The sequence below is a fragment of the Columba livia genome, chromosome 9 (genome assembly GCF_036013475.1).
Source record: "Columba livia isolate bColLiv1 breed racing homer chromosome 9, bColLiv1.pat.W.v2, whole genome shotgun sequence".
Taxonomy (NCBI): domain Eukaryota; kingdom Metazoa; phylum Chordata; class Aves; order Columbiformes; family Columbidae; genus Columba; species Columba livia.
This window is the reverse complement of record NC_088610.1, coordinates 11,646,207-11,672,681: the sequence shown is the minus strand read 5'-3', so window position 1 is coordinate 11,672,681 and position 26,475 is coordinate 11,646,207. Positions and strand designations below refer to the sequence as shown.

Below are 26,475 nucleotides of genomic sequence, written 5' to 3'. Positions count from 1 at the left end.
ACTCAGTCCTTCCTGAGTTGTCTTCATGAATTGTTTTTATTCCCAGTATATTATGTGTGACCAGAGGACAGCAAGCACTTGTGGGAGGATCATTCCCCTTTGCTCACATACAGTCTCGATAGGAGCCTGATGCCCCAAAGTACAATTGGTGCTCCTTCCCTTAGAGGGGGGAGGATGCTTATCAGTCTTCTGTAAGATTAGGGACTGTAAGAGCAAGTAACCATGCACAGTTGTTTGCTGTTGAAAAAAAAAGCACATGTAAGTTCTTCCTTAGTACAGAAAAATCCATTTTCAAATAGCCTCATCTTTGAAAAGAGCTATTTACAGAAGATTAGGAAGGGACTTTGCGGGGGAGATACTCCATACAGTATGCTCGGCTTAAAACTATGAGAAGTAAGAAGTGTCTTTAACAGGTAAATTTATCACTGCCAATGTAGAGGAGAAAGAAGATGTGCTTCTGAGAAAAGACAACTCTTTATTTATTTATGACTATTTTGAGTAGTTTAGTTACAGATGAGACTATTTACAAATAAGAAGGTGGTGAATTTTCTTGGAGATTAGTTGGTTAGAGTAATTCTTAAGGCTTTTGTTCTGCCTTGTCTTTTTTTTCTGCCAAGACCTCATTTAATTTGTAAGATGGTATTTACAGAACAAAGATCTCTTAACCTGAAGTCTGGTGATGTATTGGTATTTAAAGCAGTGATAATGCTGTTAGCAAGAAGCTTTAATTGCATGATTATAGACCAACAAAATTAGGCTTACTGACATGCAGTCATGATTACCTGGAGATATGCTAAACTGAATTTAAAGATAAAACTTCCTCTGTCTGCATCCACATGTTGTCTGTATAATAAGAACATTTCTAAAAGCATGCACTTCATGGGATTTGGTGTTTACCCCTACATACTCCTTTGCCAGCCAGTTTTGCCATATGCTGTCTCAATTTCAGCATGTTGATGAGGTCCAGCATCTCAAAGATGGTTATTCACCCCATGCCCTTTGAAAAATCTCTGTATGTGCTAGTTTCCTACCTTCAAAATGGTTGTCTTTGAGGATGTGGTGTGACTAAGTCCATCAGGAGTGCAGGGTATGGAGGGGTTATTGTAGTGAATCGCAGCAGTACCTGCAAGCTGCCTTTGCTCAGCTCAGTTACCTGCACTGAAGAAACACCATAGTGAAGCACTCAAATTAGCTGTGGAGAGAAGAATGAAGTTTATGGTGACAGGTCAGCTTGTAAACTGTTCTATTTTATTCCATATCAATGCTAATCCATAGCAACTTGGTATAAACTGAGATATCTTTTAAAATTTTCCATGCAAATCCGATACTCATAGAATCATGGAACGGTTTTGTTCTAGATTATTTTGATAGGGTTGGTTTTTTGGGATGTTATTTTTGTGAAGCATGAGTTACCAACAGGTGTAAGTGAGAAGAATGGTAATGAACATAGCTGTCCTTTTTCTTACTTAAAACCTTATGTAAGTCCATGGCACTGTCTGATCTAGAGCAACATGCTAGTTTTTTGCATGGATGAGGCAGATGCATACGTGCCTCTTATTAATGAGAGTGTACTCCGCAGCACAGCTGGGAATCTTCACTCGCGATACAGTGATTCAGCACTTCTTCGTGTTTCTGAGCAAGGAACAGGGCTGCAGCCATCCCCTAATTGCTGTCAGCCTCGTGTACGACGAGTGTTTTCTCCTTAGGTTGTGTGCTTTGCCCATCCTCTGCACTTACACTCTTTTAGTTAAACTACAGAAGGTCAATTTACATAGGTGTTAGACCCTGGAGATAGCAGCTGAATACCGTCATTCATTAAAACAAAACAAAAAACCCTACGTAGTCTCTGCTGCTTTTCATTTTGAAATACGAAAGTGATCTTGGCACAGGGCATTTCCTGGGGACTGATGACTGGCTGGGGTTAATGGCCCTTGGCTGTGGCCTGGGCCATCAGCTTCTCCTTGCTGGTCATTAATCCGCAGGAAATGCCCTGTGCCAAGTTCATTATTGTTGTATTTGGGTTCTTCGAGAGCTGAATTCAGGAACCCACACTGCTCTAATGTGTCAGAGCCTGCTGGGTTTTCTGACATTTAGGCCTTACACATTATTTTTTTTTTCCCCTGAGCTTATCTGAAGTTTCCAAATGTTTCAATTAATGGAAAGTGACTGTAACGCTTCAGGTCCTTTAAAAATATTTCACTGAGCAGCAACCAAGGTAATGCTAAACTTTCTGGTGAGAATAAGTTCTTTGTAGCGAACACTTTTGGAAAGAGTATATACTTGGGGGTAGCCTGTGCTGTTTGGTATAGCTCAGAGCCACAGGCAGCACGTTGTACTTGGCATGGGAACTTGAAGACAGTCCTGACAGGTGGTGTGTCTGTGCTTTCTGCTCTAAGGTAGGATTGCAGGACTCGTGGTCTGCATAAAACCAGTTCTTCAAGCAAGGCTTGTTTCAATTTTAAAGAGATTTTGCTTTTTTTGAAAATCAAGAGAAGAGAGACACTAATTTTTTTTTTTTTCCCCTACCACCTGCTGACAGTGAGCAAGAAATAGAGTTTGTTTTCCCAATAGGATTTCAGGTACTGAATGCACAACTTTTTTAATAGATTCTGCCGAGTAAGTTTATGAGGCATTGTTGTACTCTGCACTGAAATCAGTTTAGGGGTGAATACAAAGTTTCAGGAAAAAAAAAAAATATAAAATCAAGTAGGTCCATATTCAGTATTGGGGCTTGGAAGTGGCCATTCATGACTATTGTCATATTTCTTTATTAAAAACCAAAATAAACCAACCAGACAAACAAAAAGCCAACCAACAAAAAAAACCCCAACCCACAAACAAACAAAAAAGCCACCCAGAAAGCCCCCATCACCACCTCACCCCAACTACCCGTCTTCTAGTAGTACATCATATTGGATCATGTTTGAAATAAGACTATAAGGAAGTGGAGGTCATATAGCCAGTAGTAAATGGAGTGTTCAAGAACTCAAAAAGGTGGTAAAATTGGTACTGTGCAATATCTCATGTTTCTGGATGATCATCATTATTTCAGTGGATTAATGAATTCACTGAAAATGAAAAAGAAATCAATAGTGTGCCCTGTGTGTTATGTTTTTTTCTTTTTTCCTTCTTAAATGCTTTTTCATTCCTCCCTTCTTTCTCTCTCTGATTCAGACTTTACAGATAGTCTGTAAAGTCTCTAGCTTTTTCTTTCATAAGGTTTCAGATAAGCAGCCTGTGCTGTCCTCTTCCCACTTCTCAGATGTACCACACTGTGAAGCTGCTTTGGGTCAACAAGAAACCTTGGTAACGTGCATTTCAGATCTTGAAAGTGCCACAGTGTGCATGAGATTCGAAGACAGCAGCAAGCTTGTTGGAGAATGTCACATCTGTATAGACCTTTGATGGATTTAGTAGGACTTCAGCAAAGAGAGGGAGGGTTGTTTCATGAAGAGAAAAGGTCCTGGATCAGGTCTACATACAAGCTTTTAAAGATCTTTAGATTCAGCGTGGGGTTTGGATTTTTCGGCATGAAAGTATGTTCAAAACCCAGTCCTTGTGTCTAAAAGTCAAGGCTTATTCCAGTTGTTGTTTCCTGTAGTGGTGATTATGAACTGTCAGTCTGAAATTTTTACCTAGAAAATGTGATATGAGGAGAAATAAAGCTCACTAATGCTTGATAAGTAAACAATACTATTATATCTACTTAGATTGTGTTTTTATTCCAGAAAGAATGGTAATTCCTACTGTCAGTAAGCCTGTAACAAGGCGAAGACAGCTTGCCATGTTACTAGCTTGCATGTGCTTTTTAAAAATAGATGCTTGTGTTCTGCCACTTACTGCTGAACATCATTGACATCATCTGAGATGATGCAGGTAAGTCAGAAATCTGAGATTGTTGTTGATGCACTTGAGAGAGTTCATTTGCAAAAGCAAAGAGAAAGTGCAGTGAATAGCAGAGGAGAAATGACAGGGCTGCCTTTTGCCTAATCTAGGAAGATTTAAAAGAAAGAGGTAAATTTTTGCTTGCAAGGAAACCTTACCCACGTTTGAAAATATCTTTATTTTGAATCGGTTGTGTGATTCAGTTTGGGGGTGGATATCTATGGACCTAACAGTTCTATAAACATTTTTTTGTTTCCATATAAATAAAATATCTTTTATTTTAGAAAATAAAATATATTTATTTTATCTGTATATTTCTTAGCTTAATTTGGGCTACTGCTTTTCTTTGCTTCTCATTTTCTGCCTGCCAAACATTTGAATGTATTATCCCAATAAAGAGATGGAGGCTGTTGATGCTGGCTGATTAATTGTAGAAAAATAAGTAACTGCCAGTAACACTTTAAAAACTTGTTAGCCAGATACTTGTCTATATATAGGTGTTGCTTGGTTTTGTTGGCTTCAGCAGAAATTTATCATTCTCTTTGAAATGTGGAACATCTTAGAGGAAAGACAGACTCTTAGCATTTGCAAACCCCATGATACCAGCAGAACTCAGTTTGCAATCAGAAAGGGAAGCAGTTATGCCCAAGAGACATCACTACTGGACTAAGAAAAATGTTTGCCAATCAGCAATATATAATGAATAATGAACAGTATTTGTCATCTCCCTGAAATTGGGGCATTGCAATGCAAATGGTACAGCTGTTATTCTTTAATTGCAGCTGGATTAATAAAATGTAATTTTTACAGCCTTTTTCCAATATACCACTGGGGAATATGTTTTAGTACCACTTTGGGTGTCTTTTAGTTAATAAATTTGTGCCGTTTGAGCATAAGTGTTTGGCTTCAAATCCCAGATACAAGTTTATTAAAAATTGTAATAGTTCTTGGAGACTATAAAATGAAATGAAGTGCACAAAATGTTCATTTCCAGTGCTTGAGTTTAAAACCATTTGTTTTACTTGACTAATTTCAATGTTTCCATAACTGGAAAGTACTGAATTTAAATAGTTAATAAATATTTAGCCGACCAGACAAATAGCATGATTTCAAGAGATGATTTATATTTGTTAGTAATTAAAGATTCAGAATGGCACTGAGAAGATCTGGTCATATCTAATATTTAAAACTTGCAAAATGTTTATGTAAAGCAGTGGCACTGCAGGGAAGCAGAATTAATATAGTATTTGAAGTCAGAAACAGGAGCGATGCAGTGGTTAAATCATCTGATTGACACAATAAGGCTGACCTGGTGGGAAATAGTTGAGAAGCCATTTAAGGATAACTCAGGTCTTACTGCTGGTTGAATGGAATCTCTCATTGAAGTCAGGATTAAATCAGCCGTTGGCTGGTTTTCCTTTCCTTATCACAGGCAAACTCTCTGAGCAGCTGCCAGAGATGCAAACCTTCCCCTGGACAAAAGCACTTCCCAGCAAACTCCATCAGAGAACCAGGTGATTTCACAGTTCCCAATGAAAAGCAGCACTGCTCAAGCTGCTGCTATCTGCATCTCTATTCTAGGATCTTTTTGCTATTAAGCCATTATTTCCATTCAGTTACTACAAAGTACACTGAAATTAATTGCTTTCTTAGTTTTGGAATATGAGATCCCTGCTTCTACTTGAATCATTTGCAAGTTTTAAGATGGTGGTATACAAAAGCAAAAAGGGGGAACCACAGTGCAGATGTTGGTCTTTGCTGTAACCCAGGCAGTGGCCAGCGTCTTTCCCTTGCCCTTCCTGCTGTTCTCTAGGCAATCCATCTGAGTAGATGTAGGTAAATGTTGATATTTTAGGCTTACAAAAGTTGAAGAAACGGTCCTAGAACTGGGACAAGATTTGTTGACTCTAATTTTGGTTAAAGAATAGTACCTGCTGATTCCAGTCTTGTTTGCTTTACAGCAGTTGATTAAATCGAGCTAATATTGCTAGAATGAAACAAACAAACAAATTGATTCTACTACTGGCATTTTATGGGAACTTACTAAAACTATGCTCAGTGTCCTCTTTGTTGAAGAGAAACAAACAAAACAAGCAAAAAAAAAAAAACCACAAACCCAAAAAACCTACAAACCAAAACCAGCAACAAAACCACAACCAACCAAATAGAAAACCAAAACCAAATAAACAAAACAACAACAAAAAAACACCAAACAAAAACTGTTTTGACAAACAAGATTCCCAGAACCCTTAGTCCCAAGCCTGTGAGCTTCAAGGGGAAGGCCGAGGAGGAGGGGGCCTAGAAAAGATGATACTCTGCGTTGTTCAGAGAAACTCAGTTTCAGTATTAGATTTCTGCCAAAAAATAGATTCTCTCCCTTATTAGGGTAGTGCTTATGTTTGCAGCAACAAGCCCCACTTTATGACAGATGCACTACGAACCTGCAGCCAGTTTATAGCACGTATCCATAATTAGAAACAACTAACTCTACCTTTTAATAAGTGATGATATTTAGTGTGGTTACCTTAGCAAAATTGTTTTACCATGTCACCACTATGATGTCTAACTGTAGTTTTACTGTAATGGCTAGCCGTGTTTTAGATTGAATACATTCCTGTTATTCCTTCATCCTTTTAAAATTTTACTCTGACACTAGGAATTAGTTATGTGTGAAAGGAATCATCATGCAACTTTATTTCAGCCTTATCCAAACTAATTAGTCACAGGACAAGATTAATATAGACCTTTTATGGATGAATGTACAATTTAGAACAAAAACTAAGCTGAGAAAATAGGAACTTGGAGAATGTGGTCTAAGCAAGCACTAAATATAATGTGTCTTTGTTACCTTCTGGTAAATTGCCTTATCTCTGAGCATTGTGTGGAAGCGATGGATACAAGATGAACTTAGCCTTCAGTTAAATAGAGATTTGCTTAAAGGTGAGAGCAGAGTAAAAGGGGCTGTGTTAAATGTGAACTGTAGTTACTGCATCTGTGTTAGGGTTTGAAGGATCATGCACTGCACAAAGCTTCTACAGAAGAGCAGTCCAGCTATAGTCCTGCTTTTTTTGTTCTTATTTTCGTTGCTGCATGGTGAATGAACTTGACTGGGTTATGTTACATGCGATGATTGTACTTGTGTGAAAAGTCTTTTTTTTTTTATTGTTAAGTCTTTAAGGAATTTGAGCTTGAAAACTCAAAATGAACAGTAGAGACAAACTTGCCACAAATAATTTTATCTGAATTTAAATTTGAAAGAGTCAAAGCGAAGTAGAGAATTATCCGACCTTGGGACATTTCTACGTGCTATGTGTCTGTCAGTAAAACAAGATGTGTCTTGTATGCGCACTTGTTATTACACCTCGACCGTGGGAATCGTGGCTGAAACCAGGCTTTCCGTTAGACAGCTTGACATATGACTTGCTAGATACTCAACAAAAAATCCATAATGTTTGATTTTTAATCAGATGCACTGGTACAGACAGATGCACGCTGTTTGTATTCAGTAATATGCCAGTGGAAATGTTGCTGAAGGATCTCCTGTGAATTAATTTTTCCTGGTAATTAATTATTTGAAAACTTGAGTGGGTGCGTTAGGAGAAGTTCTCCGTGACTATTGCATCACCTGGAGAAGGTTAAAACGTAGGAAGTCCGTTAAGCTGCTATCTCATGTTTATGCCTTCTGAAAATTCTCCCTTCTCATATTTTCACAGACACATTAAGATTGGGGGTAGTGATTTAAAGGACAATAGTCTTTTGAATTTGCTTGTGGTGTTAGCAGTCAGATTTGTATTTATTTATTGTTTTGAGGTACTAAGGAAATTGTCTGAGAGCATTTATATTAAGCATTGTTCCATCTCTGCATTTTTTCAGTGTGTTCACTGCTATGGTATTATACGCTCTTTGTGAATACCAATATACTTTTGAAGTGTTAAGGCTGAGTGTATTTAATTTCATGTCAAGAAGGACACCCTGCCATAGTGTTCAGCTGAGCCATTGTGAATAACCCTCAATCTTGAACACTGGAATGAAGTGCCTTTTTGTCTGTGTGTGTGTGTGATGTGAGTGTTTTTGTGGATTTGAAGCTTTTTTGTGTGTGTATTTTAAAATATGAAAAGGACTGGGCTTGCAGCCATTGAGAACTGGCAGAGCAGTTTTGCTTTGCTGCTGCTTGGACCTTCTAAAGTGGTGTGTGAAAATCTCGGTTGTGTGATTCAGTTTGGGGGTGGATATCTATGGACCTAACAGTTCTATAAACATTTTTTTGTTTCCGTATATACAAAATAAGTGTATATGTTTTTTATAGAAGCATGTGCTTGAGTTCAGTCATTGAACTTTCTTATTAATTTCTTGTGTCACTCTCAATGTTGGCCTATATGTGAACAAGATCCATAATATACTTTTTATATCAATAGTGTTCTGTAATAGTAAATCCAGCAGGAAGATAGCATTCAGGAAATGATTTGTCCACAATTAAATGGGAGGCAAAAGTACAATTCTGATGATTAAATTGGGTTCTTGTTTAAAACACATGCGGTAGGAGGATATGGCAATCTTCAGGAAGCAGAAAATGCAGTTAACCAGCACCAGCATTTAGTCACTTGCTAATACTGTATGTGATTTCTAATTACCTCTGTAGTTTGTCATTGTTTAACACAATCAAATCTAATTGGCCAGAAAATTTTTCTCGGATCGTCATAGTCTATGACTATGTTTTTACTGTTATTGTTCCAGCTTCTTTTTCATCACCCCAACCTTTACTGCTTCATTAAGTCTTAAATTAGACTTTGACAATCAGCCTGGTTTATTAGAATTATCAAAAGAAAGAAATATACATGGTGAAGTCGAAGGGGAGGCTCCAGCATCATATTTTATTTCATGCTTAGCAGTTTCCTGAGAGTTATCAAAGGCAGGCATCCTTTATTTGTAATTAAATACTCCTTGCTTTAAAATCATTACTAATAAATGTCAAGTGTGAGAAGAGGCACTATCATTCAGTGAAAGTCTTTGGATATGTTTTAGGGTGAAAACGTGTAGGCATGAAGGTTGATAGTTTTATGAAATGTTGTAGGGTTGCTTTCATTACAAAATCCTAAAGTTAACCACTTCAGATAAAGCTCAAAAATCATTGCAACATTTGGGGAGCTGCTCTTACCCTACAGGAGAAGCTCTTGACATTTGTGGTAATTAAAAGTGAAGGTATCTATTAAATACTTAAGTTGTTCAAGTAAACGTCAAGCTCACATGCAACTGTAAGAGTTACATATATCTTAATCAGATCTGGTAAAAACTGCGCAGTTAAACTGTTTCCTGGGTTTGGTGGTGGTTGGATTTTATGTTTTTAATGAGACTTAAAACATTTTAGGAAACATTGACATAATTGGTATGGGAGCGACCTGGAATGAGGTTTACTCTTCAGAAATATTCCTGTGAGTGGCAGATCAGCCTGGTACTTGCAGAGCAAGGATTTGCTGTCCCTTCACTCTCTCTTGCTGCCATGGGTGTGTTGTATAGTTTATTTTGGGATAAGTACTCTATGCCCTGTGTACTTTTTATTTTTTTAATTATTTTTTATCTTTTTCCAAGCATATTAGGAAAACAGACCTAATTTTCATTCGCTTCTCAAAATCCTGTGTTTCTGTGTGGAGTAAGTCTCACTTTTCCAGTTGGTCCTTGCTCCAGTGTCCCAACTGCTTGTCCTGATCCTGACTTATCAACATTAACTCTAGTATGAACATTTGCGAGTATCTAAAGAGAACTGTGTTTAGGGCCAAATATTGAAAGGTTTCTATTGGAAGGTCACCACTAGGAAAATGTTCTTAGTTCTTAGTATGGCTTTAAGAGCTGCAGGAATTAGGTCAAACCTGTAGAAAAAAAAAATATTGTTGCCACTTAATTGACTGTAGGTATTCTGTGTATTCTTGCCTGATACTGTAACATTTGGGTGCTTTCCTGCCATACAGTGACATAGTCTGTAGGGTTGTTTGTGGTGTGGTGGTGAGTATGTGTGTGTGTTTGTTTGTTTGTGTGTTTGTTTTTTTTTTTTTTTTTAATTATAGATTTTTTTCTCCTCTCAAAGGAAAAATAGTGTGTGGTTTTTGATTTATGTAACAATTAAGAATGCATTAAAAATATATCTGGTTGAACTAACATGGAACAGATGCTTTAACTATTATTTTATCTAGTAATAGCACTGTAATGAAGCACAGCAATAGAAATAGCATTGTAATTGGAAAGGCATTTTATTTTCAGTGGTGAAAGACTCCATGATGAAATGCTGAAGTCTGTTTCCAGTTTGTAGGCTTTTTCACATGGGACAGTCCATTTGCTGATGGAAACAACCAGAATAAAGTACTGGCTATCAGAGGAAGTTATGGTACTTTACTTTATAAAACTTATTAACAATAAAAATATTTTAAAAAATAATTTTTTGTACTATTTTAATTTAGCTTAGAAAGTTGTTTCAAATAAAAACATGTTTTCAATGCATTTTTTAAGAGATTTTGAAGCACAAAATTTTCAAATTTGATAAATGCAGCATGCTTCCTCCTCCGTTTGCAAATGCAAGTCTATTGAGTGTACTTTTCCATGCATTTGCTTTTTTGTACTTGTTTTTCCACACGTACCCTGGAGAAAAGCATGCAATCCGCTGTTACTCTGAGGTAAGCTGGATTTCAGTGCAGTCTGTTTCAAATTAAATGAAATTGTTTATTAGTTTTGCAGTTCTGGAGAGCAGAGGCACCCTTGGGCTTTCATTGAGCTGATGAGGGATATGTTAGCCTATACATCCAGAGAGGACTGATGCTAATTGGGCTTTTCACTTTGATAAAGTCCTTGGTTTCAATGATGATACGCGGGTCAGTCACATCTTTTAATTAAAAAAAATTAAAATCCTATGCTGGAATTACCTAACTGTTGAGCAGTTTATATATATGCAAGTATGCTCTCTTGTGGTAAGCAATTTTATTGAATCCTCCACCAGCTCTAAATGTTGACTTTTAAAAAAAAACACTATAATTTTTCTGATCTATAATTTTTTCATAGTGCCAAGTATTTTAGCAGGGTTTACAGTGTGATACAGTGGCAGAGCTCTGGCTGTGGGATGTGTGATTGTATATATTTTGAAGTTATGCTTGGTACAATGGGGGATATTCAGTGCTTGAGCAGCACCTGACTCTTCTGGTAGCATCCAGCTTGCTGTGGAATAAGGTGTTATTTGACTAACAATGATTATGTGATTTAGAGCAAGATATTTGTATAGACTCTACATGTCAGGTATTAAAGGAAGAAGAGTTCTCTTTCTGAAGCATCTTTATCAAATTTTAATAACTGCTTTGTGATTGTTACGGCAGCTAAAGATGCTGATTATTTGAGACTGAATCGTGGCAGCTGAGTTGCTCTAGACTTGTCCAGTAATCAGTAAGAGAAAAAAAGAAAACCAGCTCAGACTTTGCTCTGATGTGGGTGCTCCTGCGTGGCCTGAGCTGTAAAGGTGTATTCCGCTGCTCAGCATTGCAATGGCGCTACCACAAGTACACATATAAATTCAAGAAGCATTAAAACCGAATACATCTCAGTTGCCACCTCTTACAATTCAGCAAGACTGTTTTAATCTTTATGGTTAGCCAAGCATCCAGGAAGTAACATTTAATAAATGGCTAAGATACCTGTAATTCTCTAAATATTTCTCATGTTGCAACTGGGGTTTCTACCCAGATTCTTTACCTACTGAATAATTTATGTAGAAGTTTCCTTACTGTTTTGTCTGGAAGTGAGGATAGCCAAATGTCAGTAAATACATGAGGCTATGTTCAAGTGATCTCAGTCATGCAAATCCCAGTGTACACTTCCCTTCAAGGGAAATAAGGTCCTAGAGAAGAATTTCAGAGAACGTTTCTTGAAGACCATGAAATTCTGGAGTCAACTTAAAACCACAAACACTGAGCAGGCTTCATGTGAGAACAACTGCTGTTGACTTTTTGGGAAGTTTTGGCAGCCTGGCAACTCAGAGATCACATTCCTGTGGTCACAGAGATGATTTGATGTGTGCTGCTGAGCATGAACATTTAATGTCAAAACAATAAATTATTCAGCAGGTGTGGGCTATAGTAGAATGATCTCGTTTGGCACAGAAGCTGGATAATGTGTAGTAAAGGAGGAGATGGATGGGATAAGGGCAAGCTGGAGTAATACCTTCTATTTGCTGGAGCTTAATTTAGTTGGGAAGATAAAAAGCATTTTTAAAAGAACTTTTTGATGCATACATGTTGCTACTTTTCTTATTCTTTAATTGCAGTTCTGTTTTCATTAATGAGAACTGAAAAGTGCAACCACATCTTCCAGTTTTCTTCCATTTTTATGTAACCTGAAGGAAACAACGAGTTTAAGAGGTTGAGCATGTGACATGTTGACTCAGCTCCTTATGAGAGCCTAATAGGACCCTGGGCAGAAACCGGTGCTAGAAGCTTAATATGAATATTTTATGGAGAAACTGAGTAATATTTAAGGGACAGAAGTTGGTTAAACAGCATCAGCAGTTTCAAACTGTAGAAGGCAGACAATAAATTGCACTGTTTACAATGATAACTTTGTATGACAGTGTCATGTATGAATCTAGAGTTTTAAGATGATGCTGTACGTTCATACACAACCATACGCTAGTGATGCTGTTTTACTACTGCTTATTACACATAACATTCCTTTGCAGTGTCTGTTTTTCCTGAGTGTTTTTAGTTGAAGACTTTTTTCTACGAGGACAGGTTGCTATACCTGGCAGTCATCGTCTCTCCTGTTGTGGATTTCAGCTTTCAGGTTATTTTTGTTTCCTTCTGTCCTTCACACTACTCTTTCTCCTCCATGTCCTCACCTACAGTCCTCTTCCCCATCCAATACTTCAAATTCCCAAGAGTTTCAAAATAAAGAAATGGTTTCATTTGAAGTTTCAATTAGAAGCTGCTCAAGTTAGAAGCACTTCATCCATCTTTGGTATTGATTCAGCTTTCTGTCGTATATGTGTTTGTTAAATGTAAGATGGTATACTCTTCTGGTTGAAGATGCTTTCTTCAAGTTTTCATTCAACTGCTTTCCTGTTGGATCAGGTTTTCTGTCTCCTCTTTGTCACCAGAGAGTACCGACAAGATAAATATAGAACAAGGCAGTAGCAGCTTCCATTTTAGCTCCGATGACGTTGGTTTAGGGCCAGGGCACTGAATGATACATGGATTAAATAATAATAAATATAGCTGTTCAGTGCTTGACTTTGCTTTATTAATGCATTTTTCTTGTAGTTCATTTTTCTAGGCAGGTTGAATAACTAATGAATCATGCTATCAGAACCATAGTAGTGCCCACAGAGTTGACCAGCATCTAGCAGTGTGTCTGGAAGCTGCAGAGCTGTAAACAGACCTGTTTTCTTATCTTCAACAGGGCAAGGCCACTAGTAGTTTGTCATGTCAACTTCAGATAAGGATGAGGGATGCACAGCCTGTTAGTGTGGTTCACGTAAGATTCTAGATGAGCAGAAGAAATTCATGTTTTGGAGTATGTTAGGCTCTGCAGTAAGATTTTTGGAGAACATTGTTGACCTTGAGTCTCAATGCTCTGTGTCCATTTCTTCTCTCTTCCTTGGCCTCTCCATGTTTTCTCTGCCGCTTCTCCCCAGCCATTCAGGTCCCAGTTTACTTTTGCTACAGTCTAAACCCCATTTCCCTAAAAGTAGGCATTCTGTGGTAAGATTTCATGAAATCATTTAGGTTGGAAAAGACGTTTAAGTCCAACCATAAACCTAAGACTGCCAAGTCCACCACTAAACATTATCCCGAAGTGCCACATCTACGTATCTTTTAAACAGCTCCAGGGATGGTGACTCCACCACTGCCCTGGGCAGCCTATTCCAATATCCAACAACCCTTTCTGTGAATAATTTTTTCCTAATATCCAATCTAAACCTCCGCTGGCACAACTTGAGGCTGTTTCCTCTTGTCCTGTCACTTGCTACTTGGGATAAGAGACCAACACCCACTGCTGGATAACACATAACACAAACACATTTGTGATCAGTGAATTAATGAAATTACATTTCAGAAACCTGTGGAAGCATCTGCTCTTGGATTGAGAAATTTAGAATTTTAACCCACAGAATAAAAACTCTGGCATCTATAGGTGTGTGGAACCGGATGCCATTTGATAAGTGCAGCAGTCCAACGTACCGAGAGAACTGTCTAGTATGACTACTAGCCATGGGAGCTATGTGAAAACAACTTTTTTTCCACTCTCTTCCATTCTGTCTTGTTACCAGTTCTTGTTTTAGTGTCCAGTGCTTGGCACCTGCGTTGCTTTGTCATTTTTATTATTTTTTCTGATACAATTATGAGCTTAACTGTTTATAATGCGAATTAGTCTGTCTAGAAGAATAATTCTAAGAGAATCCAAGAGTAACTCCCAGCAGAAACTCCTTTCTGTAGCAGGTTAATATGAATTAATAGTAAGGATCTCTTAACTTTGGGTAGAATGAAATTAACATGGGAATTTTATTGTTGTTGCAATTTAAAATGTTTTAAGTCCTGAAAAGCCATTTTAAATGAGTGATGTTTTCTCTTTTCTCTACATACTTATTTTTACCCTACAAAAGATGGGAAGAATCAGGTATCCTCCTTTTCCACAGTGAATGAAGTTATTTCTGTGTTGGAAATAAACAGCAAGTCACCAAAGCTGGAGATGGTTTCTCTTCTAAGTGGGTGATTATCAAATAATTAATTAATTCAGTCATATGCGGAATACTCTTGTTCTTAAAAGTGTTCAAATTTTTGCATGTCTGCTGGTGAGGTTTTCTGTATATGAATATTGAAATGAATTTCCAAGGTATCCATTTTCATAGCCACATTTATCAGTTTGGTAGCAGTTCATTCTCAGCTTGATACTGAACATGATTATTGTAAGTTATTAACTGTGCCTAGTGTAAATAACACAAATCTGCCCAGCTCTGCTACCAATGTGCTGTGAGGCTGGCAGGGTGGTGTTGGTACACATATTTATGTGACATGTGCTCTACTGTTCAGAAATTAACTTTATTTTCATGTTTTCAAGAAAAAGAAAACTATTTTGTGGATAAGTGAATTTTAAGCGCCTTGCGAAGAAGATTGCTGAGCATCTGGAGTTCCTAATATTTTGCTTTTTATCTTTCAAATATGAACTGTTTCTGTTATTTGATCCTTAAAATCAATCCATCAGTTGAGAAACATGTAGAAATACCTGGTTACCTTTGGTATTTAAAGTGATGTTTAGAGGCTCCAGCAGGAGTCTGGCACCTTTTGCATTTGGCTGCTGCATGCAAACAATCCCATCTCCCAACTCGACCTCTGCTCAAAGAGCTTAGAAAGAAATTGAGTGGCAGCAGGTGTAGCTGGAGGAGCACAAGTTGAGTGTGAGATGGTTGTGGTTGGACTTGATGATCCTGAGGATCTCTCTTCCAACTGGAATCATTCTATGATGCTTGAGTTGAGAATGGGAGTACTGTCCTAGAAATCTCCTGAAAACAGGGAGCTGGGTGAAAAAGAGAGAGTCTGTGATCTGATTAGAAAAAAAACCCAAGGCTTGAACTTTAGTAGACAAAAAATCCACCAGGGAGGGAGGAAGATGGTGAAGCAGAGAAGGAGAGATGCTGCGTGTGTCCTACCTGAGGGGGAAATCTTCGATTGTGGCTCAGGCTGTGTTGTGCAGCAGAGACCCTGACCGTGGGGCTGCAGGACACCAGCTGCCATCGCTTGCTTGAGGTGTCTGCAAAAGGTTAAATCACACATGTGGGGCATGTTAGTGGCCCCTGCGGATTTCTGTATTGATCTGCTTCTTCATAATGCCTAATAGGCAATCAGATCTTTTGTGATCTTTTTACAGAGGTATTATCAATGAGAGTCTTAATAGCACTGCTGGTGGTTGAGTCTGACCTCCCCTCCACCAACACCTTGAGTAGGTTTTATTTCCACTGGGAATACTCCTGACTTACCCAGCAGGGACCGAGCAGAGGATCAAGTTCTGTGTTCGGAATGATCAGTCACCTTTCCATGGCCTTTCCGTGGGGCAAGGTGCTACATCTACACTTTATTAAGAAATGTATCTCAAAAATGTAATCTTTGCTCTCATTTACAAGTCTCTTTCATGGAGTAGTTTAGGATGGGAATTTTGTTTTGGATGCTGAACTAAGCAGGACTTTGCAATTCTGATTTCACCTCTGTTCCACTTATTGGAACATTGATTTTTAGCAATGTATGCTTTTAAATAAATGTGATCTTTCTTGGTGCTTGCTGGTGACATATTTAAGTCTGGCAGCAGCTAACTGCAAACATACATTGCAGTAGTGCAATGGGTTTAATTAGAAACCAAGCAAATGAGATTTCAGAATTAGTTACTGCTCTTTGACACTGTGTGCAATACTTGTCTCCTGGACCACAGGAATTCATAGTCACTGCTGTAAAATAGGTATTTTATCCTTTGAATTTGAGAATATTTAAGTGATAATGTAGGCTAATGGAAATTTGTGTAATTGTGTTACTATCACTATTGTGTAAGTACTCATTGTGCAAACAGTTTATTAGTTATCTGATTTTGCATTTGACAACATCAGAAGTTAATTGAACTCCGAAAATAATGCAACAGCAACAATTGGACAAAAATTGGCTTACAGCAATAATATAAGTTTAGCTGTCTGTACTATCTCCTGGTGATTCCTTTTTTTTTTTTAATTCTAGCAAATGTGTAGTTAGTCGTGGCTTTTTCTTGTGTTAGTTCTTTAATAATAATACAAAAAGAAAAAGCTACTGGTGAAAAACCTCATTTAAATTTGCTCAAGAAGCAGGAGAATTGCAGCCTATTTTGGATATTTTGAGTAAAATGTTTTATGTTTTATTTATATCTAGCATAATAAATATGCTGACCATAATAAGTCAGCAAAACTCAGTGTGGCTGAACTGTTCAGAATAAATCAGCTCCTATTTTTCCTCTAATCTTGGACAGATGCTAGGCCACTAGTGCTGCTGTTCACCAGGTGGATATTCTTGTGCTGGGATTGTCCAAAGAAGATAAAAATGAGAAGATACCAGTGAGCTGAGATGGGCGGGGGGGAAGGGTAGATAGCAATATAGGTCCCACATCCATGGCATTTCCTAACCATGAATCTGCAGGCGGAGTCAGGTGGGAACCACAGTCTTCTCTCCTTTTGAACCAGGGGCATTGAGTGCTCCTGATCCTCAGTAGTGAGGAAGAGGAGGGTGACCCCTGTATCAGGGCTGCCTGTCTGGAGGAGCACTGAAGGAGCACTTCATCTGTAGCGATGAAAGCGGAGAAGAGGAAGAAGCTCTTTTCCCCGGCCATGCCCTTTGCATTGTCTTTGCCCATTGACCCCCTGCAGCTGCTGCTGGAGCCCCCAAACTCTGCGTGTGCCCGTGGGAGGCAAAACTGGAGGATCGAGACTGAAGATTTTGTAGTGGTGAGCATGTGTAAAACAGCAGTTTGGCCTGTGCCAATGTGGATGAGGTAGTACAATTTAGGGCTGGGCAGAAATACCTCACATAATTCAGGATAAGGCAGGTTGAGTGCAGCCTGGTTTCATTAGCACACAGCTCTGAGTTACAGTGGTGTATGTAACGTGCCTGAACGAGCTCGATTACTACTTGGTGAGTCTCTACATCACAAAACATTTTGATGTATAAAAATGTATTGAAAACTCTCCACGCTCTTTATCAGCACAGAGGCTGAATCACCTTTTCCTGGGCTCACAACTCCCCTGTGGTTCCATGGACACTGGAAGAGGTTTTAAACTTTGCCAAGTGCCCAAAGTCGTCTTTGCCCATTGAGGCCCCGCAGCTGCTGTTGGAGCCCCCAAACTCTGCGTGTGCCCCTGGGGGCAAAACTGGAGGATTAAGACTGAAGATTTTGCAGTGGTGAGCGTGTGTAAAACAGCAGCTCGGCCTGTGCCAATGTGCCAAGAATTGTTTTCATGTTTAAAATTTGGCTGACAGTGTGCTGGAGCAAGACGGAGAGGTATTGTCTAGTTTTTTCTCCTTACTTAAAAACAATCTGGGCCCCCAGTATGGTACATTTTCATTGGAATTATATTTTTTTTTTATTGCCAATTTATGAACTCTGCTGATATAAGGAATTTAATAAAAATTCTGACAGACAATTATCTGTAGTCATGCTATAATAAACCCTGTTTTGGTGAGGTTTATGACTTAGCAGTTGCAAAATACAACACATTATTAGGTGAAAATAGTTGTAATGTCTGGAAATCGACTTTTTGCTATTTTTTATGATTTAATCTACTTATAGGGAGAGAGACATAGCATCTTTTCACAACTGGAATGAATCTTGATGTTCTAGAATACAAGTAAAAACATCGTATATATTATCTGATTTTTTTTTTCTTTTGCCAAGGAAGAAAATACAAATTGTTGTAAAGATGAAACTGTTGTCTTTGTTCTATCATCAGGAAATCTGCCTCTCCTCTTATTTGCTTTATTTCTCGTGTGTGTGAATATATTGAGTGTATGAACATTCCTTCTTAAAGGACAGAAGCTTGAAGGTGCAATATGGTATGCACACCTACTAAACCTGATAAACTGATACTACTTTCCTGGTATAATTTCAGAGGGCATAAAGGACATACTCAAAGAACTGTTAAAATCGGTAGAAGTTCTGCAAACTTCAGTGCATTTTGGACCAGGATGGGACTGAAACGTATCACTGAGTATGTCATTACAAGTTATTTTGTTCTCCTTCAGACTGTTACCCTACCTTGATCATCTTGTGTTATACACCCCAATCTTGCTGCTTTTAAATACTTCAGTGGACCTTGTTCTCAGTTTGTGGTGGACTAAACCAGCAAATATTTCTTTTATCTCGGTATCAAAGAGTAGAATGTGGCTTTAAGGTTGACAAGAAGCACTTGGAGACAGCAACTGCCCTTTTGAAAAGGGTAAAAAAGAGCCCCCAGGGAATCCCATTAGGAGCAGGGAAGGTAGATAGCAGCTTCTTCCACCCCACAAAGTTACTGTGCTGCTGCTTATTATGGGACTTTGTAACTAAACCCAGTTTCTTTGGCCTTCTCTTTCAGTTCAGATCGGCCACATATGTCCTTGATTTTGAGTGGTAGGTATTTAGTTATTTTTCTCTGAATATATAAAGGCAATCTGTTGGAGTTTTTATCTCAAAGCATAATGCCAGCATAGTTCTGCATTACCCTCCGTGTAGTAAGTACTGGGTCTTCCTTTTTCTGGTGCTTGGCTTAGAACCAAAGACCCGCAGTGGATAAATAGGTGCTACAGGGGTTGGTGGTAGCGCTGGAATTGCTTCTTGATTCCCAGTTGCAACCTGGCCCTGGCAAGAACAGTGGATCCATCAAGCTGCATCTGCTGCTGCGGTCTGAATTGCATGTATTGATTTTTGTCACACATATAATATATGCTGCTCTACCTGTAATATAAAAAGATGTAATAAGTACTATGATGAGATGCTTCTTGGAAGTTTTAGATGGAAGAAATTTGAAGGGGGACATGGGTTGGGTTGTTACAATAGTGTTATGCTTCTACAGAAACTCGTAAGTACAGCTTCCTCAATGTTTGATCCTTTTTTAGTTGGCCAAATCTTCCTAACTGTGAGATGGAGGGATCCTTGAAGATATTTGTTTTTTTCCCAGGCTTAATCTGTCATATCTTTAGGTCTTTTAACTTAACTTGGAAATGATAAAAGAGGAAAATATGTATCATCACTTGTAGGTATGAGCTAGTCATTTTCAGTAGCAAGACTGAAGATTTGCTGTATTTATTTGCCTGACAAAAAAACATGAGTTTTGGGAGACCTTATGAAAATTTAGAAGCTGCAATACTTTCTCTGTCATGCCGTGGCCTGAGAGCTTGATGGTGGTCAAAACATTCTCTTGTTCTGTTTGCTCAGGGCTTCTGATTTCAGAGCTTACAGATACGGCAATTGCGAATACCAGGTTGAAGTTTCCTAAGAAATACTAAATCTACCCCTAACTTTTAGCCTTCTAGTAAATAAAGTAATGGCAGTACACAGGAAGGAGAACCCTTCAGTATTTACTATTTGATCTGATTGCGTAAGTCTTTAACGGAGTACGAAGAATTAAGACAGTGTTGAAATAGCACTGTTTGGGTAGCAGTTTAATTATTTCAAACATTGTAATAAAAGCTGAGTTTCCATAGGTTTGGGGCAGTAACATTAGGTTATGTAAGAGTAGCAGTTCATAAAGTTGATGCTTTCCTTTCTTCAGCAACATATGAAGAAGTAAAAGTATCTTTCATACAGTCATTTTGCTTTCAGGTTCTGTGTTCAAACTGTGGATTGAGAACACCAGCTCTTTTCTGAGGTTGAACAATGTTTCAGGAAAATTATGTTTTCTTTAAATTATTCTTTTCATCATGCAGTGGTATGTGTAGAAATTGGAAAGATAAATTTGGATGGAAAGTTTTTCTGAAATAGTTTCCTTTATTGAGAGAGTGGGAGAAATTCATGGTACTTATCAAAATTTGCTGCAATCATGATTCTGTGTTTTACTTGTCTCAAAATCAGAAAAATAAATGAAAGGAGTGAAAAAAGATGTTTTAAAACTGTTGAAAATCCATGCTTGCAATGATTCCTAGACTATTGTTCTAATCTGCTTCAGTTCTATGGTAGCTCATAACAGTGGTCAAGTAATTTAGATATGCATCCCATTACTTCTTGGTAATAAGAGAATGTTTTGAGCTTTTATACTTAGACAAAGTCAATTTAATTGCAGTAAGCCCTCCTGCCAAACAGTAAAAAAAAAAAAAAAAGTCAATCAAAGAAGAAAATGTTTCTTCTGGAGTCTTCAAGTGGAATGTAGCTCTGTATTTTTTACCTGCAACCAAAGAAGCAAATTGTTGTTTTAATGAAGAAACTTTGAATGCTAATTGTCATAGCAGGAAATATAGAGCAGAAGCAGATACCTACCTGATCATCTTTATTTGTGCACTGTCTGCTTTTACAAAGTCTGTGATGGCTGCACATCTGGTTTGGGTTCATACTTTAGGCCATTGAAGGTGTTTTCTTGGCAGGGATGAGGCTGCCAGAAATAATATCTGTTGTTTCACTCCCACAAGGGTTTTCATGTCACATACCACCTGCCAAACCACATGGACCTGGCTGTTCAGGGCAGCCTGACTGGACAGGGAGCAAATTGGCAAAGAAAGTCAGAAAGAGATACCTAGTGATGTATCTGAAAAGTGTCTGTTACCAGTGTAGAGCCTTTCTGATACTGGGAACGCAGGTTCATGGAAAGCAGCTGAAGGCAATCCTGACTGCTGCTAGATAATAGCTCTGCCGTTACCAGCTGCCTTTAAACTTTGCCGTAAACCTTCTCCTGAAGTACACTGTGTGTGTACGATGGTTAAAACTGGCAGGGTAGACCCACTTGCTGAAATATTAAATGGCTTGAACTGCCATAGCTGAAAGCTTAAAAAAAAAAAAAGAAGAAAAAGGAGAGCTAATTTCTTTGCTTGAGTACTCTCAAGTACTCACTACTGCAGTACTGTGACCGACAGTTCTTGTGCTGGGACATGGGTCACTGTTCCATTCGAGGACAGAGCAGGGAGATGCACACACTGAAGAGAGCTGTGAACTGTGACATATTAGTGAGGTGCTGGTAGCAGGGGTTTCCTGCAGGAAAAATCTTCCAAGTCTTTGGACTACAAATGATGACATTAGTTTTAATTAGTACTTACTCCATATGTAACATTGGGTACTGTGTCTGGGATTAGACAGTCTCTCTGCAGGAGGTAGAGGTGTGCCTCTGGTAGTGGAGACTTTGCACTTGGAAGGCCTTGAGCTTGAATGTGCTGCCATTTTCTGGCGATTCCGGGAGCTGTGTTTGGGAACTTACGTCTCTAAAAAAAAAAAACCAAAAAACAAGAATAAAAGCCTGTAGTTGTGCTGCTTAACCCTAGTCCCTTGCCTATGGTGTCCTTGCTTACCAGATCCTATTGACTTTGCAGCAGATGGTCTTCTCTTGCTGCAGCATCTTCTGTATCTCCAAGGTCTCTTCCACATGTGGGATACTTTGCTCTCTCCTTTATGGTGGTAGGATTAAAAGACCACTCTAATCCCTCTTTCTTTTCATCAGCCTTTCAAGGGAAACTCTTGTGGTTACTGCTGTTGTGTCTCCGCATAACTTGTCAGACATTTTATGTACTAATAATGCATTATAAGATGGTGTGAGTAAATAACATGGTGAGAACAGAAGTAGTTTCTGTAGATTGTCCTTAAGAATGAGCAGACCTACTGATACCTCAAGTACCATTAATTCTTGATTGGGGCTTGCCAGGCTTGTCAGAGGAGCCATCTGCTACTTTGTTCTGTGTGTATTTATTTATTTATTAGTAAGGTGAATCTCACATGGAAGAACTGTGAGGGGAATGACGTTTTTTGTTCAGCTTCCCGTAGAACATCTTACTGAGACTGTTTAGCTTTTGTTGATTACTTCTCCTGATAGTCTGCATCATGATGTGCTTCTTTTTATATTGTGCTCACTGTTTTCTGACTAATATATCTTGATATTTGCTACTTGAAGTGGCATACAAAGAAGCTGTCATAAACAGCTGCATAGAAGACATCTGAAAAAAATATCAAGTGTTAAGAAACAAATGACTATGTCTTTGATGCCTTACCCAATTTGAATTTTATTACTGTTTTTTTTACCATCTTTCTCCCTTGGCTCAACATGCTTCAGTAGTCAGAGAGAAATGTTTTGCTGGCTGCCTCTTGCATGATCTCCAGGTGCATAGGCCTATGCCCAATTTCCTGCAATGCAGAAATAAGTCAGTTGATAACATTTCTCTTGCCTTTTGGAAACCTGTAATCTTCAGACTCTACAAAGATTTAAGGCATGCCAGGATAGGTTACTTTTGTGTGTCTAAACGTTTTAGATTGAAAATAAATGTTCAGCCCCTATCAAGAATAACTTACTGTTCTGTTAAGGAGGAAGAATAGGAAGTAAGCTATTACCACAGAAAATTTGACTGCAATTTTCTTTTGCATAAGCTTAAATTCTGAGTAGAGAGGTTGTCAATTAGTGTGCAGATTTTTTTAATTGGCTATAATAAAAAGCTAATTGGTGTTTTGCTTAAAGAGTGAATTAAGAAAGTGTTGCTATAGAAACTTTGCATGTGTATAGTGCTGCTCTACATAACGGTGAATATAATAGTCTAATGACCTTTCTGAGCCAGCTGTATAGTCAAGGAAAAAGTGTTAGATTCAGGCTTGCTGAAGTGATCATTAAGGACTTTGTGACTTCACCCATTTCATTGCCTGGAACTGTCTCTGGCATTGTCTTGTTGAATGTTTCTCTTGGCTCATGTCAAACCACATAATAAATGCTGGTCTCAGAAGACCTGAACTTTTGTAAAATCTGAGAGCTCCAATTTTGAATGTGTAAACTGATGTGTAATCTGTCAAGCATAAAATGTACTACTGGGAAAATTTCATTTTCATAATCTGAGAAACTGTGACGATGGATCATAAGTGACAACATCTAATCTGTTAGCTGTTGTGTTCCTCCCTCCTTTCTCTGCCCACTGATGTCTGAGCCTCATCTGAAACACAGGAATTATGATTTTAAGTCAAATGAGATTTCTTGTAATTTGCAGTATTCTCTCCTAGCAAAAGTACTTATCTTCTTGAATATAAACTTTGCTGAGGAGTGAAAAATTTCTGCAAGATTTGTGAACAGGAATTTTTTCCTTGGGCTGATGCTCTTGCCTACTTATATTACTTCGAAGTCATCATCTGTACTTTTGCTAGCTGCTTAAAAGTTGAAGATACAGATGACATGGACAAAACATACTAAAGTATATTATGATGTAGTCCTTCCAGCACAGGAAGGTGGTCAGTAGTGAAATAAATGTCTCTATATAGTAAAAGGGAAAAGTAAAACATGACCTTGCCTCCCATCCCCAGTTCCCTGATCCTGAATCTTGTTGTTACTATGTAAATGGACAAATCGTGTTGTCCCCTTTTTACCTAAATATCCCAAAGATGCAGGGGTCTGAGGTCCTGCAGTTATTAGTCATAGTGACGGGAAAACCTTAAAATGTTCTGCATGTATTAAAAAATGTTGTGACTGTCTAAATGCAGAAGACTGGACAAAACTATAACCTGTTGACTTTTTGTGGAAAGAGCTGTGTTCTTTTTTCTCTGGTTTTCAATTAAAATATTTGTGTCTACTAAATTTGTACCAGCACTTGTTCTTAAAACTGGTAAAACACAAAAATCTTTGAGATGGATTAGTTTATGCTTTGACCATTTTTTTTGTTTTCCTTTTTTCTTCCCAGTGAATACTTAGAAGAAACCAGAGATTCTTCTAAATGGGGGAATTCAGGAGAATCTTTTAGAATTCTCTGGAACTGTACAGTTGGCTTCTTTCTGTACCTCTGGATCACTGAGTAGTATCGTAACTTAGCAGCTTTTTTTCCCTTGATACACATATTTAAGTCCTATTAGTATTAATGCATTTTTGAAATGCTTCCCTCCTGTATTCAGTATCTACTACTGATGTCCAAACCCTAAAGTCTTATGAATTGGATGTCAGGTAGCTGTCTCTAGAGCTTAATAGAAAGTTGGATTTAATCTCATAGTTCATCTTCTGAGCAATAAAATTGTAAGACAGCTAAAATGTTTTAACATGGAGCTTTTATCTGAGATCTATAAGCAAATAAGTCATTTGCTGGTCCAGGGAAAGAGCTGCTTTTATTCCCCCTCACCCCCTTAACTTGCCCAGTAAGACTGTAACTGTGAGACGTGTTTACCTGGGCTTGTATAGTTTAAAGCTGTTGTTTTGCAGAAATGTAGTTCAATAGTATTGATGACTGTCAAGGAAATGTTGCTTTTTGGAACTCAGTAAATCCATCCTTACTTAATTTTAAATTTTTTGCTGCTTTCCTGCAGTTCATTGTCAGCTGTCTTTGTGAAAGGGGAACCGGTGTTGGAAGAGCAAAACATAATTCTACTTTGGGACTGACATTTTCCTCTAAGTTTTACTGGACAGTACAAGGCCCTTGTTGATGTTACTCCTGCTTTAAATGGGGTGTTGAACCAGGTGATTTCTTAAGCTTCTCCCAGGCCAAATTGCTTTACACATCAATGACAGAGTTCAAATCTGTATTGATAAAGAGACATTCCTCCTGGTGTTCCTCTTCTGTTTGTCTGAACTGTGACTCTGCAGGGTTATCTTGAAGGCAATTACAACAGAAACTGAAGTATGAATAGTTAAAGTACTGTCAGTTGTTGGTTGCGGGTGGTTGTTTTTTGAGCATTTCCCTCCAGATGACAAACCCAAACATGGCTTTTTAGTTTTCTTTTCTAGCTTTTATTCTCGTCATTATTTAAAGGATAACTTTGGTCAGACTTCTAAATGGATGGCTAAGAAAAGATGTAAAGCTCTTTCCCACCTTCATACCTGCACAGGGGAACCCTGTTTCAACATGGGTGCTACAGCCATTATGTTGGATTGGTAAAATGTATAGGAAAGCCTAATGTTTGGGAGCTACAAACTGCATTCCTTCTAGTTCGCTGCGTTATTTGTTTGTTGGGATTAGTGCTGGCTGTGGTTGTACAGACAGAGTGTTGGAGGAGCTCAATGGTTTTGCATTGTGGGTATCGATGGGATGGCTCAGAAAAGCAGCTTCAGTGCATGTGTTTTTGTTTTTTTCTCTTTTATTTTTTTTTCGAAATTAGTTCTTTGTTGCCCCAATGTGATTGTGTTTACAGAAAATTACAATGGCACAACTTGGTTACTATTGATCCTTTTTTTGGCTTCGTTTTATAATTTATATAGTGCAGCAATGAAGGGTTGTTAATGGAGTTATCTGTAGAATCTTTATAGTAATCTTTGATTAGTACTGAACTGCAGTGATATATGCAGAGGCAGTTTAAATATGTACAGAGCTACCTTGTTTTGCTTGGGGAAGGAACACATTGGCAACTTTTACATTTCATTAAAGAAGGAGGGAGATCCATGTGGATGATAATGAGATTGCTGGTGCGAAATAGGTGAAAAAAATGAAATTATTAGAATATCAGCTCATACTTTGTTTTCTTTTTTGCTAAAGAACATTTATACTTTACTGATGGATAAGCAAGGCAATTGTTTATTGTCCAGTGTTTTGTAGTAGAGCAGAACCACCACCACAGGTGCTCTGCGTATGAACCTGCTGCTTCATGAACCAGACATTGCTGGATGTGAGGGCATTGGTTTTGACATTTTAGGCAGTCGCCTTGTTTCTTTAGATGAGAAAAATACTTCATAAGTACCAGCATGTTTAAAAATACAGTCTATTTTGCTGCTGTGTCAGGAAAATGCATCATCTATTTATATATACAAGTTGCATAAGTGCAAATGGTTAGATTTCTGTTTCTATGAATGGTGTTATATAATGTGATATGTTCCTCTTTTGCAGAGAATTAACGTAGAGGCCAGATTGAAAATATGCCTTCGTGAAAAACGAGCAAACTGATCCTGTCTTTGCTTTAAGGTAAATGGAAAAAAATGTATCAAACACTTACTCT

General features: G+C 38.1%; 1 protein-coding gene across 4 annotated transcripts in view; it reads left to right on the top strand.

Moving 5' to 3' along the window:
• NAALADL2 (N-acetylated alpha-linked acidic dipeptidase like 2) overlaps positions 1-26,475 on the top strand; it is a 455,965-nt gene that overhangs the window by 65,938 nt on the left and 363,552 nt on the right. For all 4 annotated transcript variants that reach the window (XM_065073810.1, XM_065073811.1, XM_065073809.1 and 1 more), the window contains one exon: positions 26,367-26,441. The gene's annotated coding sequence lies outside the window, so the exon portion shown is untranslated. The remainder of the gene's footprint in view (positions 1-26,366; positions 26,442-26,475) is intronic.